This window comes from Muscardinus avellanarius, assembly GCF_963383645.1.
Source record: "Muscardinus avellanarius genome assembly, chromosome: 5".
Taxonomy (NCBI): domain Eukaryota; kingdom Metazoa; phylum Chordata; class Mammalia; order Rodentia; family Gliridae; genus Muscardinus; species Muscardinus avellanarius.
The window spans coordinates 101,596,480-101,609,667 of record NC_137790.1 but is presented as its reverse complement, the minus strand read 5'-3'; the positions used below and the strand labels follow the sequence as shown (position 1 = coordinate 101,609,667).

General features: G+C 35.1%; 1 protein-coding gene across 4 annotated transcripts in view; it reads left to right on the top strand.

Moving 5' to 3' along the window:
* The window catches only part of NLGN1 (neuroligin 1), a gene marked incomplete at both ends in the record, with an annotated part of 775,643 nt that overhangs the window by 297,099 nt on the left and 465,356 nt on the right, over nt 1-13,188 (top strand). The gene's annotated exons all lie outside the window — the stretch shown is intronic.

Genomic DNA, 13,188 nt, shown 5'->3' with positions numbered 1-13,188 from the left:
AATTAATCAAATAAAGTTAATCCCAACTGTAGAGGGTATCATTCAACTTCATTATTTTTAAGTACAGAATAAATTGTGAATAGCATTAAGTGAACTTTGTAGTTTAAATGGCAGTGTCACATACTGCTATTGAATTGTTATTGAACTTAAGAAAATATAAATAATTCAATTATTAATTTCTTATATTTGATAAAATAAACTTTTTTCTTCATATAGAAATCAATAAATGCCTTCAAAACAAGTTCTACCCGTAAAATATTTGTAAAGAAATTCCATAAATATAATGAAAATGATAATCTTAAGTGTAATCAATAATATTTAAGATTATATATGTAAGCTAACTAATGGCCTACAGAAAGGTGGTTTGGCACTATTCAGATTCTAGAGATGTACTGTTTTTCATTGTAAAGAAAAATGAAACTTTGCTTTTAATGTGTACTCAGACTATACTCTTAAGAGGGTACCTTTCCTATTTTTTAAAATAGGAAATAGATTAAAGCATCTGTCTGTAGAATGCCACATTTGCAGCTGGTCAGTGACCTAACCTAACCACATCAGTGGAAGCATAGGCTCCTGAATGTGTAAAAAGAATACTTCAAAGGTAATGGTAGACATACAGTAAAAAAAGAGGTATGTGATATAAAATAGAAATGAGGCTCTAATTCATTGTCTCGTTGGTGATTTGTTGCTGTTTGCACCAGATGCTCAACATATTACAATTTCAGACTAAATCAAGAATTCAAGCAGGCAGGCATCTGATTCAGATAAATTGAGTACACATTTGAAAGAAATTCTTTTATTCTAGACATAGCAGCTGACTTCATTTCTAGCTGAAATGTTCAACAATAGCTCTAGAGGCTGGGAGATAGGAAATGCTGATCAGTAAAATGCCCTTCAGTGTGTGAAGCTGCTAGATTATCAGAAAGTATATGTAGAGAAGCTATAGCAAACAGCATGCCTGTTAGCATTTATCTCTTCAGACCTATTAAGTCGCACAATTATATTTTGTCATCATCTTGTTGTTTTAAATGTTAGTTTTAAAATTAATTAATTTATTTATATTTTATCCTGCTTTCAGGACTAAAAGCCATAATTTCCATGGACTTGAGACTACATTTTTACAAAAACCTAATAAAGTACTTCTCACCTAGCTTGTGTTTAATGACTATTTGTTAAAGGAATGGATACTTTCTTAGTTTGAGGTAGCTTAGGAAATTAAAAAGAATCATAAAAATAAATAAAGCTGAAAACCATGTTTAGATCATAGATTTATCTCTGAATTTAGTTTGGAGTTTTCTGACAGTCTAACAAAACAAATGGAATTATTTTTGTTTTGTTTTGACTGTCCAACAAAAGAAGCACCCAGGATGAAAAATTTATCTGGTTCTGAATTTAAGAATGCTTCAAGCTGAACTGTAGTTGACAGTATAGAGTTTTCAAACAGGATAAAAACAATATCCATGTCTCTGTATTATCTCTCTGTGATAAAAGAGAGTATGGAAGCAAATGTTTACTCAGTGAGGATTCTACACTGAGAAGCCACCAGAGGCAAAACAACAACAACAAAAGATCTGGATCTTTGCTTCCCTAGGACTCAGCAAAATTCCTAGCACACAAGAGGATCTCAGCAACTGTTACTTAAACTGAACTTCTTAACCAAATTAGAGATAGATTAGATAGTGAAAAAAAAATATATATATAGTTATATTGCTAAATATATATTATATATTTAGGGAATATATATTCCCCAACACCCAGAAATGATATCAGAAACTCAGAAATAGATCCATGCCTGGGACACAACCTTAATAATGATCAAATAAACCCACAAATGAGTGGATACTACGCGTGCCTGCTTTTGTTACTTTTTATATAATAAAATGGTCTAGAAGGAGGTTATAGGGGTCATGTTGGTGCTTCAGGCAATCTGTGAAATGTCCCGTTGTTGCTTTGATTCAGTTAGCACCTTTTAGGACATTGTTTTAGGATATAAACTTTTTTTTTTTTTTGGTGGTACTGGGGTTCCTGGTAGCCCTTCTACCTCTGGGATACACTCCCAGACCTATTTTTATACTTTTCTTATTTGGAAACAGTGTCTCTGCCTCCCACTAGCGGGGATTACAAGCGTGAACCACCACACCTGGTGTTGGGATATAAACATTTTTAAAATATGGGTGACATTCAAAAATATGAAATAAATATTATTCACAAGACCTTTCGTTTTTAAACACACTCAGAAGTTAAATGGAATTCATGAGAAATAAGTTACTGAGAAGCACCTTTGGTTTATAACTTGAATAAACAATGACTGGATGATCTGCCATGTGACCATGAGGTGGTATAGTACAGAAAGCAGAGGTGTGGGTAGATAGCTGATAAGACAGGATGTGGGATGAGCAGTGGCAGTGGCTTCCCTCTGGAAGACTGGAAGGGGGTTGGGGGCTAAGAGAGTCCCCTGGTCTGTGGCTGCAAAGAGTCTAAGCTAAACAGGCAGGAGGATAATGATATTTGACTTATGACTGAGTGGCTATCTAGCCCAAGTTGAGGATGTGGGCAGGGGAAGGGCTTCTAATATGTCTCCAGTGTAAGCTAGTGATCGAGCAAATGTGATTTAGATTGCAGTATAGTCAAAACTGAAACAGAGCAAACAATGTAGATATACAAATGGCTCCTCTAACCTCTTCCCTTTACCTAACTGGCCACTGGATTGTGTAATGATGTCTTGACAAAACAGGTTTTTTTGTCAAATGTGTAATGATGTCTTGATAAACAGGTTATCCTTAAATTGATAAATTTCTTTTTTTCTTTTGTGGTATTGGGGATGAAACCTAAGGGCATTCTACCTCCGAGGAACACCCTGCCCTATTTTTATTCTTAACTTTGAAACAGGATCTCACTGAGTTGCAAAGGGCCTCCTAAATAGCTGATGATGTCCGCAAACTGCGATCTTCCTGTCTCAGCCTCCCAAATGCTGGTATTACAAGTGTGTGCCACCATGCCTGACTCTGAAATGGACACATTTCTAAATTATATTTTATTTACCAAAATTGAATGAAGAAAAAAATAGAAAACTTAAACAGACAAGTTGAGCTTGTAATACCAGCATTTGGGAGGCTGAGACAAAAAGATCGTATTTTGTGGACAGCCTCAGCTACTTATGAGGCACTTTGCAACTCAGTGAAAATCTCTTTCAAAATAAGGAATAAAAAAAAATAGAGCTAGGGGTGTTGTTTGAAGATAGAATGCCTCTGGGTTTTAGCCCCAGTACCAAAACGAACAAACAAACAAACAAACAAACAAATGAACAAAAAGAAAGAAAAGAGAGAAAAATAGAAAGAAAGAAAGAAAGAAAGAAAGAAAGAAAAGAAAACCTAAACAGAAAAATAATGAGGCTGAAACAGTAATGATCCTTCCCAAAACAACAAACAAACAAACAAGTAAATGCAATCCCCATTTCACATTAACAGTCATAGCTCAATTTTACCAAATCTTGAAAAAAAAAAAAACAGTACTACTTCTTAAATTATTCCATGAATTAGAAAGGAGGGAATGTTTCTAAAATCATTCTATGAAGCTGATATCAGTTCAATACTAAACCCTGATAAGGACATACCAAGAAAGAAAACTACAGAACAATATATTTGATGAACATAGATGCAAAAAATCCCAATAAAATACTATAAAATTGAATTCAAACATATGCTATAGCCCCAGTAGTTGAGAGTTTCAGACAGGAGAATTGTAGGTTTGAGGCTAACCTCTACAACTTAGGGAGATCCTGTTTTAAAATAAAAAAAAAATAAAGGTGGGGGATGTAGCTCACAAGTAGAATGCCTCTAGATTCAATCCCTAATACATTCCAAAAAAAAAAGAACAATCATTGTCACGCTGGCTTCATCCCAGAGATGCAGTGATGATTCAACATTTGCAAATCAAAAAGTGCAATAAAACACAAATAGAAACAAGGACAAAAATTGCACAATCATCTCAATTGATATAAAAAATAAAAATTTCAACACTCCTTCCTGATTAAAAATATTGTAGAAACTAGGGACAAAAGGAATATGCTAAAGCTATATATGACACACCCAAAGTACATCATACTGAATGGGGAAAAACTGAAAGCATTTTCTCTAAAATCAGAAGTAAAACAGGTATGTCCACTCTTACTACTCCTATTTAGTATATTGCTTGAAATTTTAGCTAGAACAATCAGAGAAAGAAAATAAAATAGATACAAATAGGGAAGGAAAAAGTAAAATTATCCCTATTTGCAGATTTATATGACCTTTATTTACAAGACCCTAAAGGCTTTATTTGAAAACTTCTGAAACCAGTAAACTAATTCAGCAATGTAGAAAAGTAGCAAGATATAAATGAAGTCAATATACGAAATCCAATTACTTTTCTATACACAAATAATGAAGAAGATATCAAGAAAATAATGTCATGCATGATAGATTAAAAATAAATTACTTAAGAATAACCCTATCCTCTGCAATGGAAAGTATAGAACATTGGAGAAGGAAATTAAGGACACTAGAAAATGAAAATACTTCCATGTTCATAGATAGAAGGAATTAATATTGTTAAGATGGCCATATTACCAAAAGCAATCTACAGATTCAGTGCAGTCTCCATCAAAATACCAATGACATTCTTCACAGAACTAGAAAAAAACAATCCCCAAATTCATATGATGAACAAAAGAAAGACACTGAACAACCAAAACAATCCTGAGAGTAAAAAAAAAAAAAACACAAAAAAACCCACAGTGTGGTACCTGACATAAAAACAGACAGGTAGGTCAATGAAACAGAATAGAAAAGAAAGAGACAAACTAAAATAGCTATTGTCATCTGGTTCTGAACAAAGATGCCAAGAAGATATGTCGAAAAAAATATACAGTGTCTTTAACAATGGTTCTGGGAAAAATGGATATATATATATATATATATATATATATATATATATATATATGACCTCTATTACTCACCCTGCACAAAATTTTACTCAAAATGCATCAAAGACCTAAATATAAGACTAGAAACTTTACATTTACATGAAGTAAACATAAAGGAAAGTATTAACATATAAACATTAGCAACAGCTTCCTGAATAGCTTAAGAAACAAAATCAAGGATTAATAACTGGGATGCATCAGATTAAAATTTTTATCCACAGCAAAAAAATTAATAAAGTGATGACACAGTGGGAGAGTCTTTTATGGCTACTCTTCCAACAGAGAACTAATATCCAGAATATATAAAAAAATAAAAACTCAACCATTGAAAACCAAGTAGCCCATGGCCAAATGAACTAAATAGACACTTCCTAAATGGCCAAAAATATAATAAATAAAATGTTCAACATCTTTGCCTTTAATGTTTGATTCTGCTATGTCTTCCAAACTTGAAAGCATGGTCTTTAATGTAGCAGTTCAGGGAAGTGGCTTTTACGTAATAACTGGATCATGAGGACTCTGGACTTAATCAGTGGACTGACAGTTGAATGGACTTCTGGAAGGTAAGACCTACTTGGAGGATGTAGATCACAGGAGGATGTCATGGGAGGATTTATCTTTTCCCTGTCCCCCTGCCCCACCAGACTCCCTTTCTGCTTCCTGGCTGCCATGATCTGAGATCCGAGCAGTCCCTCTACCAAGCCCTTCTGCTATTATATTCTGCCTCATTTTAGGCCCAAAGAAATTGACAATGGACAGAAACCTCTGAAACTGTGAGACAAAATAAATCTTCCCTCCTCTTAATTGTTCTTCACACTGTTTCATCACAGTGAGAAAATCTGACTAGCACTACATTGAGATTCTATTCCCTCCAGTCAGAATGGTAATCATAAAGGAAACAAATAACAATATATGTTGGTGAGGATGTACTGGGAAAGGATCTCTTGGACACCGGTGGTGGGAATATAAATTAGTAGAAATACTATGGAAGTCATTATGGAGGGTCCTCCAAAAAACTGAAATTTGGATTGCCATATGATCTAGCTATACCACTCTTCAGTATTTATCCAAAAAAATTAAAGTCAACATACTTTAGAGAAACAGGCATACCATGTTTATCATAGTAAAATTCACAGTTGGCAAGGTATCCATCAATGTAGGTGCCCATCAGCAGATGAAAGGAGAAAGAAAATGTGGTGTATATACACATTCTTCCTTAGCCAGCCATAAGAATAAGAAAATGAATGTTCTAGAGATCATGTTGTTAAGCAAAATAAGCCAGACTCAGAAACACAAGTGTCATATGTTTTCTCTCATATGTGGGACCTGGAGCCAGATGAATAAGGGTAGAGGAGATATCATAAAAGTAGAATTGAGCTGGGTGTGGTGGTGCACACTTGTAATACCAGCATTTGGGAGCCTGAGACAGGAGGATTATGGTTTGCGGGCAGCCTCTGCTACTTAGTGAGGCCCCTTGCAAGTAAGTGAGACCCTGTTTCAAAATAAAGATTAAAAAATAGGGCTGGCATGAGGCAAGGCCGGTGCTGGGGCCTCCGAGGCCGAGATAAGAGCCTGCCGAGGGGTTAGGCCAGTGCCGGGGCCAATGGCTGGCATTGGAGCCTTCCGTGAGGCAAGGCCACTACTGAGGCCTCCAAGGCCAGATTGGAGCCTGTGGAGGGGTTAGACCTGTGCTGGGGCCAGCAAGGCTGGGATCGGAGCTCACCATGAGGCAAGGCTGGTGCTGGGGCCTCCGAGGCCGGGATCGGAGCTTGCCGAGGGGTTAGGCCATGCTGGGGCCAACGGCCAGCATCGGAGCCTGAAAGGAGGCAAAGCCGCTACTGGGGCCTCCGAGGCCGGGATCGGAGCCTGCCGAGGGGTTAGGCCGGTGCTGGGGCCAATGGCCGGCATTGGAGCCTGCTGTGAGGCAAGGCCACTACTGTGGCCTCCGAGGCCGAGATCGGAGCCAGCTGAGGGGTTAGACTGGTGTCAGGGCCAGCGAGACCAGTATTGTGTCCTCCCATGAGGCAAGGCCGCTGCTTGAGCCAGCGAGGTCTGGATAAGTCCACCGGGTAGCCAGGCCACTACTGGGGCCGTCAAGAGTGGGATTGGTACTTGCAACGCGGCATGCAGAGAGAAATATCGCAGAAAATATAAATCAGATGCTTCCCCTAATCAACAGGAAGAGGTTGAGCTATAGAAAGGGCCTTATAGTGAAGCAACTAATGTGACCAATCAGAGGGTATGGAATAGTGGAGGACGGAGCCTCTTTAAAATGCAGGAGGTACATAAACAAATGTATCAAGTTAATCACCAAACAAGCATGGGGTCGAGGGAGTGAGAGGGAATGGGATGCGGGCTGGATGAGGGCTACTTGGATGATGTGTGCTTGTATATCCTCTCAAGTCTTGTACTCCAATGTGATTAATATATGACTACAATGCACCAATTAAAAAATAAACAAATTAAAAAATAGGGCTGGGGGTATAGCTCAGAGGTAGAATGCCCCTGGGTTCCATCCCCATTATCACAAGAAATAAAAATAAAAAATGAAAATAAAAATAAATAAAGGTAGAACTAAGAAACTTACCAAATTATGTTATATGCAGATATGAATATGCCACAATGAAAGTTACTACTCTTCATGAGTAAAACATATAAGAAGGGATAATTAATGTAGAAAGAGATAATATGGACAGGTTCTAATCCAATATGACCAGTGTTCTTACAAGAAGAGGAAATGAAGACACAAACAACTCAAAAACCAAGTAGTGGCAATGTAAGGACAGAACAAGGAGGCCATCTATAAGCCACAAAGAGATAAGAAGAGATCTAACTTGTGGATACCTTAATCTTGGGTTTCTAACCTCCAGAAATGTTAAAAAAAAACTAAGTTTCTGCTTTTTCTTTTAGACTTTCTTATTTCATTTTATTTTTATTTTTATTTTTTCAGTTTTATTTTTTATTTTTTATTTTTTTAATTTTTAAAAATTTTTTTATTGGTGCATTATATTCATACAACTTATTGGGGTAAAAAACTTGTGTATAAACATGCACTCATCGCTGATTTAACCCCTACCCAAATCCCACCCCACTCCCTCCCCGTCCCTCCCTCCCTTGCTTGGCTTAAAAAGTTTCTGCTTTTTAAGTCATCCAGTCTGGTGTTTTGTTATAGCAGCCCTAGAAGACTATTATAGTGCCTATCCTGTGATATTGAACAGTCAGGAGACTTCCTATGTTCACCATGAAGGGAGACTGGACTGTTACCCTTTTTTGTTTAGTTAGAATTCATTATGGTTTTGTGCCACCATCTCTTTGGTCTGACTGCTGAATCCTATGGATTTCTTCTTAGAATAATGATTTAAATGCATTGAATGAAATATATAAAGTTATAAAGAAAATAAGTTTTATGGAAATACAAATTATCAAACTATTTTTTCATGAAAAATTTAACATTATATGTATATTCTTATTAACACAATGAATAATAATAGTAATATCTAGCAAGTAATTCCAAGGTCAATGTAGCAATGAGCCAAGATAATATTTTGATATATCTATAATAATGCTAATATAGTGTGAAACATTTGTAATTTCTATTGATGAAAAGCACAAGTACTGTTAATACTACTGTGGTTTAATATTCTACCTTCAAAATGAAATGGAAGAAAATGCAAAATTTCAGTCAGAGAGTAATGTGGATGAACATGTAATTTCTTTCCTGAGCCAGGTTCATAGACTAATGTTAAGAATCTCTATCTTAGAGCAGTGATAATAGCATGTATTTTCTAGTATAAAAAGCTTAGGATTTTAGACCACTAAGCAGGATGTTAATTTTGAGTAGGAAAATTTCATAGATCTGTCCTATCTCTTGATCTTGCTCCTTTGTGACTAGTGATCTGTGTTTGCAAAGTAGTAATCTATGATTAAAGATGGAGACAACCTAACCTGAGCTCTAAGATTTTAGGACTAATGGATTTGTTTAAGTGCTCTGGGGAAGATGTGCACAACAGACAACACAACTAGTTACGTTTGGTAACTTTAGAAGGCCTCATGGCTTTTTGGATTTTAAAGACAAAGTTACTCCTGTAGCAGCGCAAGAGATTTTTCACAATTCTCTTTATTTCCTGTCAGATTTGGCATCCAGATGTGACCATTGCAGAGAACACCATAAACGATTTCTGACTACAACTGGCATAGAAGGTGTGCTTAGGTGGGTCAGTACAGAAATGCAGGAGCCATGGCAGTCACCATATCTGCACGTGACCATGCTCCCAGCTCCTTCTCACTGCTCTCCATACCCTGTCGGCAGGTGGAATCTATGTCTGAGCCCTTAGTTCACAAAATCTATACTCCAGTCTTGTTGCTACTTCTGGCAACTGACTTTCTTTCATTCTAGTTGTTTACAAAAAAGAAAACTAGAATTATCTGTTCCGCTTTCTAAAAAGACTTGTTTCAATCACTGGATGTAATAATACATGCAAAAGTCATTAAATGTAAGTCATGAAATATAATGCAAACATAAGGCAATAATATGAGAGTAAAAATAAACATACTGAACATTGTATGAGCAACTTCAAATTAATGTACCAATATTTTCTATTCATTCAAAACAGTTTTAAACAAAAAGATGCCACTGTTTTTTTTAAAAATGAAAGTGTTATGATTTCAAACCAGTAATTACTAATAAAGGCATGCTTTTTATAGAATTATGTTTTCAATTGGTTTTATATACACAGAAAAGAGTCCCCAGAAGCTTCTTCTCTAATGTTACAGTAAGAGTTCAGCACTTCAATTGAATATTTTATCTAATCTAATACCAGAATCTTATTTTTATATTTTTAGCAAGCCAAACCTCAGATCTTACTTAGCAAATGAAATCTAACTCTCCAGCGAAGACTTAGGAGATGCCTACAAAGAGTTTAGTACAAATCAGGCTGGGGTAGATAAGGGTTTTAAAAGCTTAACACATTTAGAAGCCTCCCATGAAAAATCCTTGAGAATATTTAAAACTGAAGATGGTGATTGATGAGTGTGGTAAGATTCTAATTATAGCAATAGTGATAAAGAACTGAAAATATAATCAAATTCATTCCCCTGGAAGGCAGGAACATATTAAGAAATGTCAAGTTGGTAGGGGTTCCTAGAAGAAACAAGATATATAATTTTTGAACAGTAGGTTATGACAGCAATGTAAGTGGTAATTTTGACAGCACATTTGTAGTGGTTGTGAATCAGAACAGGTTAATTAGCCTTAATAAAATGCTTTTCTTCTGTTATAACTTAACCAGTGAATATTTATATATATGTATATAATCATAGTTTTAAACATTTAAATGTGTTTCACTGTATTTTCAAAACTTAGCGAGAATTAATTCTAATTAATTAAATAGTGTTTGGTGGCTTATTTGCATGCATTTATCAAATTGAAATAGCACCTTGCAATTCAAAATAATTAATGAGATTAAAATCCTACCATAAGCAGATATTTTTAAAGGGATATTGTTGGTTCACATTGTTATGAGAAAATAGTGTGGTTTTAAAAAGCTTTTATATGATTCTAGAGCTGGAGCAGGAAAATTTAAGATAAGCCTGGGGCATCTCATGTTGCCAGAAAATAAAAATATGTCTTTAAAAACAGGGTGTATCGAAAAGGCATCAGAACTAACATAAAATAATTTTCAGTGGCCAGAGTTGTAATAACTCAAACACCAATGTAAATTGCACAAGTAAATATATAAAATATGTAAATAATTATAGATTAGACCCAAAAACTAAAATAAATATCTATGAATATATAGACATAATTGGTGGATAAGTAAATAAGTACTTAAATGGGGTTGAAGTGACAACTTTTCCTTACCAAAGAAATCCAGTGAATAAATACAGGATGAGGGAAATAAAACTTCATCTTTGGAACAGGTTTGCCAAGATCTACTGACAGATACTAACATTGGTGAGTAAAGGTTTAAACAGAAATAGGATATTTGAATAGTCTCAAAGTATTACTCTCCCCAAATGCATAAATACAGAGGTACAAATAACCTAAAGTAAGGAATTCTGGCAGACATTCGATTGGCTCAGTTAATGTTATCAGTAATACCAATTGACATGTTGTGTTCCCTGTTATGATGTACTGAGGCAAATCTCTTTTCTGGCTTCCTACTCAGTAATACCTAAAATCAACCAAATCATGAGAAAACATTATACAGACACAAAGCTCAGAACAACCTAAGAAAGAAATGGCCATTACTATCTCAAAAGTACAGATTCCTAAAAGACAACAGGAGATGGAGGAACTATCAGAGATTGAAGAAAAGACTAAGGAGACATGACAACTAAATTCACTGTAGAGTCCTGAATTGAACCATGTTATATATATGTATATAGTATATGTATATATAAATATATATGCATATGCATACATACAGATGTATACAGATGTATATATGCATAATTACATACATGCAAAAGCAAACCAGATATGTGAGGATGTTCTGAACTTTCATTAATAGTATTTCAGAAAGTTAATGTCTTGCTTAATTAATGGGATATGGTTATATAAGATTATAGCATAAAGGGAGCCTAGCTGAGGAATATTTGTGAACTCATTATTTTTTACAACTTTCTATTAGGTCTAAAAGTATCCTACCCCAAAAAGGTAAAAATTAAAAGCTCCCAAGCTCTGTATGGTGGCACACACATGTAATCCAAGTACTTGAGAGGCTGAGACAGGAGGATCAGAGGTTCAAAGCCAGCTTCAGCAACGTAGTGGGTCCATCTGCAATTTAGTGAGACCCTGTTTTCAAATAAAAAATAAAATAATAGGTCTGGGTGTGTAGCCTGGAGGTAGAAGGCCCCTGGGTTCTATCCCCAGTACTACTAAAAATAAATAAGTAATAGAAAATCCCATAATAAATGTACATGGCTGTACGTTAATAGCTGGCATTTAAGTGACAACATGTGCCAGGCACTAATTTATATGTTTCATTTATATTGTGAATATGTAATATTTACACATAACCTTTACAATGTTATCTTGAAAATGGTATAGCATCACCATTTTATAGAATAAAAATTGAGGCAAAGAGTGGATAAGTTTTCCCTGAGGTCACTCTGCAAGTTAGAGCTGGAACTACTGCAAAGGATTCTAACTCTAGACCATGTACTCCCAACTACTGCTTACAGGTCTTCTAAATAAGAGATTTACTTGTGAGAAGTGCAGTCACCATGATATTACCTTTGCTTTAAAGAGCTTGAGAATTTGAGAGTGTGAAGCATATCTTTTTGTATATTATGAATATTAGCAAATGTTTTTCCTTTACAAAATGTTTGGTTTCTAAAAACCATTCAGTGTCTTGCGCACTATGATGCAAACTATCTTATACTTGAGATAGTGTAAAATAAAAATAAGATGAGGTTGTATAGAAGTGTTTCTCTGTATCATGGTTTGCTCCCATTTTAAATTTTAAACTATATATTTTAAATTAAAGGTTTTTTCATTAAGCATTTACAATACATTTTCCATATCTATAAATGTTTATTACATCATCTTTATTATGAATAATATTATTATATAAATATATTATACTTCATATAATCAAGTTTCTGGGTGTGGATGGCTGGTTTTATTTTCCTAAAATATTGCTCTGAAAATTCTTATATGTGTATTTTGTATTATTTTCCATTTATACATACATGCATTCTTCCATTCTTCATTCATATATTGATATATTTATTTATTCACATATTAATTTAGTTATATAAATTTATACATATAAAAATAAATCTACATATAAATTACATATACAGTAAATAAGTAAGCTTTTATGTAACATGTACTATAGAATATATAAAATGTCACGTGATATATATTTCATGAACACACACACACACACACACACACACACACACACACACACATATATATATTACTGTGTACCATACAAGGTTCAAGATGCTAGCTTCTTTTTTTTTTTTTTTGCGGGTCCGGGATTGGAACCCAGGGGCATTCAAACTCCGAGCTACACCCCCTGCCCTATTTTTTATTATTTATTTTGAAACCGGGTCTCACTGAGTTGCAGAGGGCCTAAGTAGCTGAGGCTGTCTGGGAACCGCAATCCTCCGGTCTCAGCCTCCTGAATGCTGGGATTACAAGCGTGCGCCACCACGCCCGGCTGTGTTTATACCTTTTAAAACCATGCATCATATTATTGCCTAAATAAATG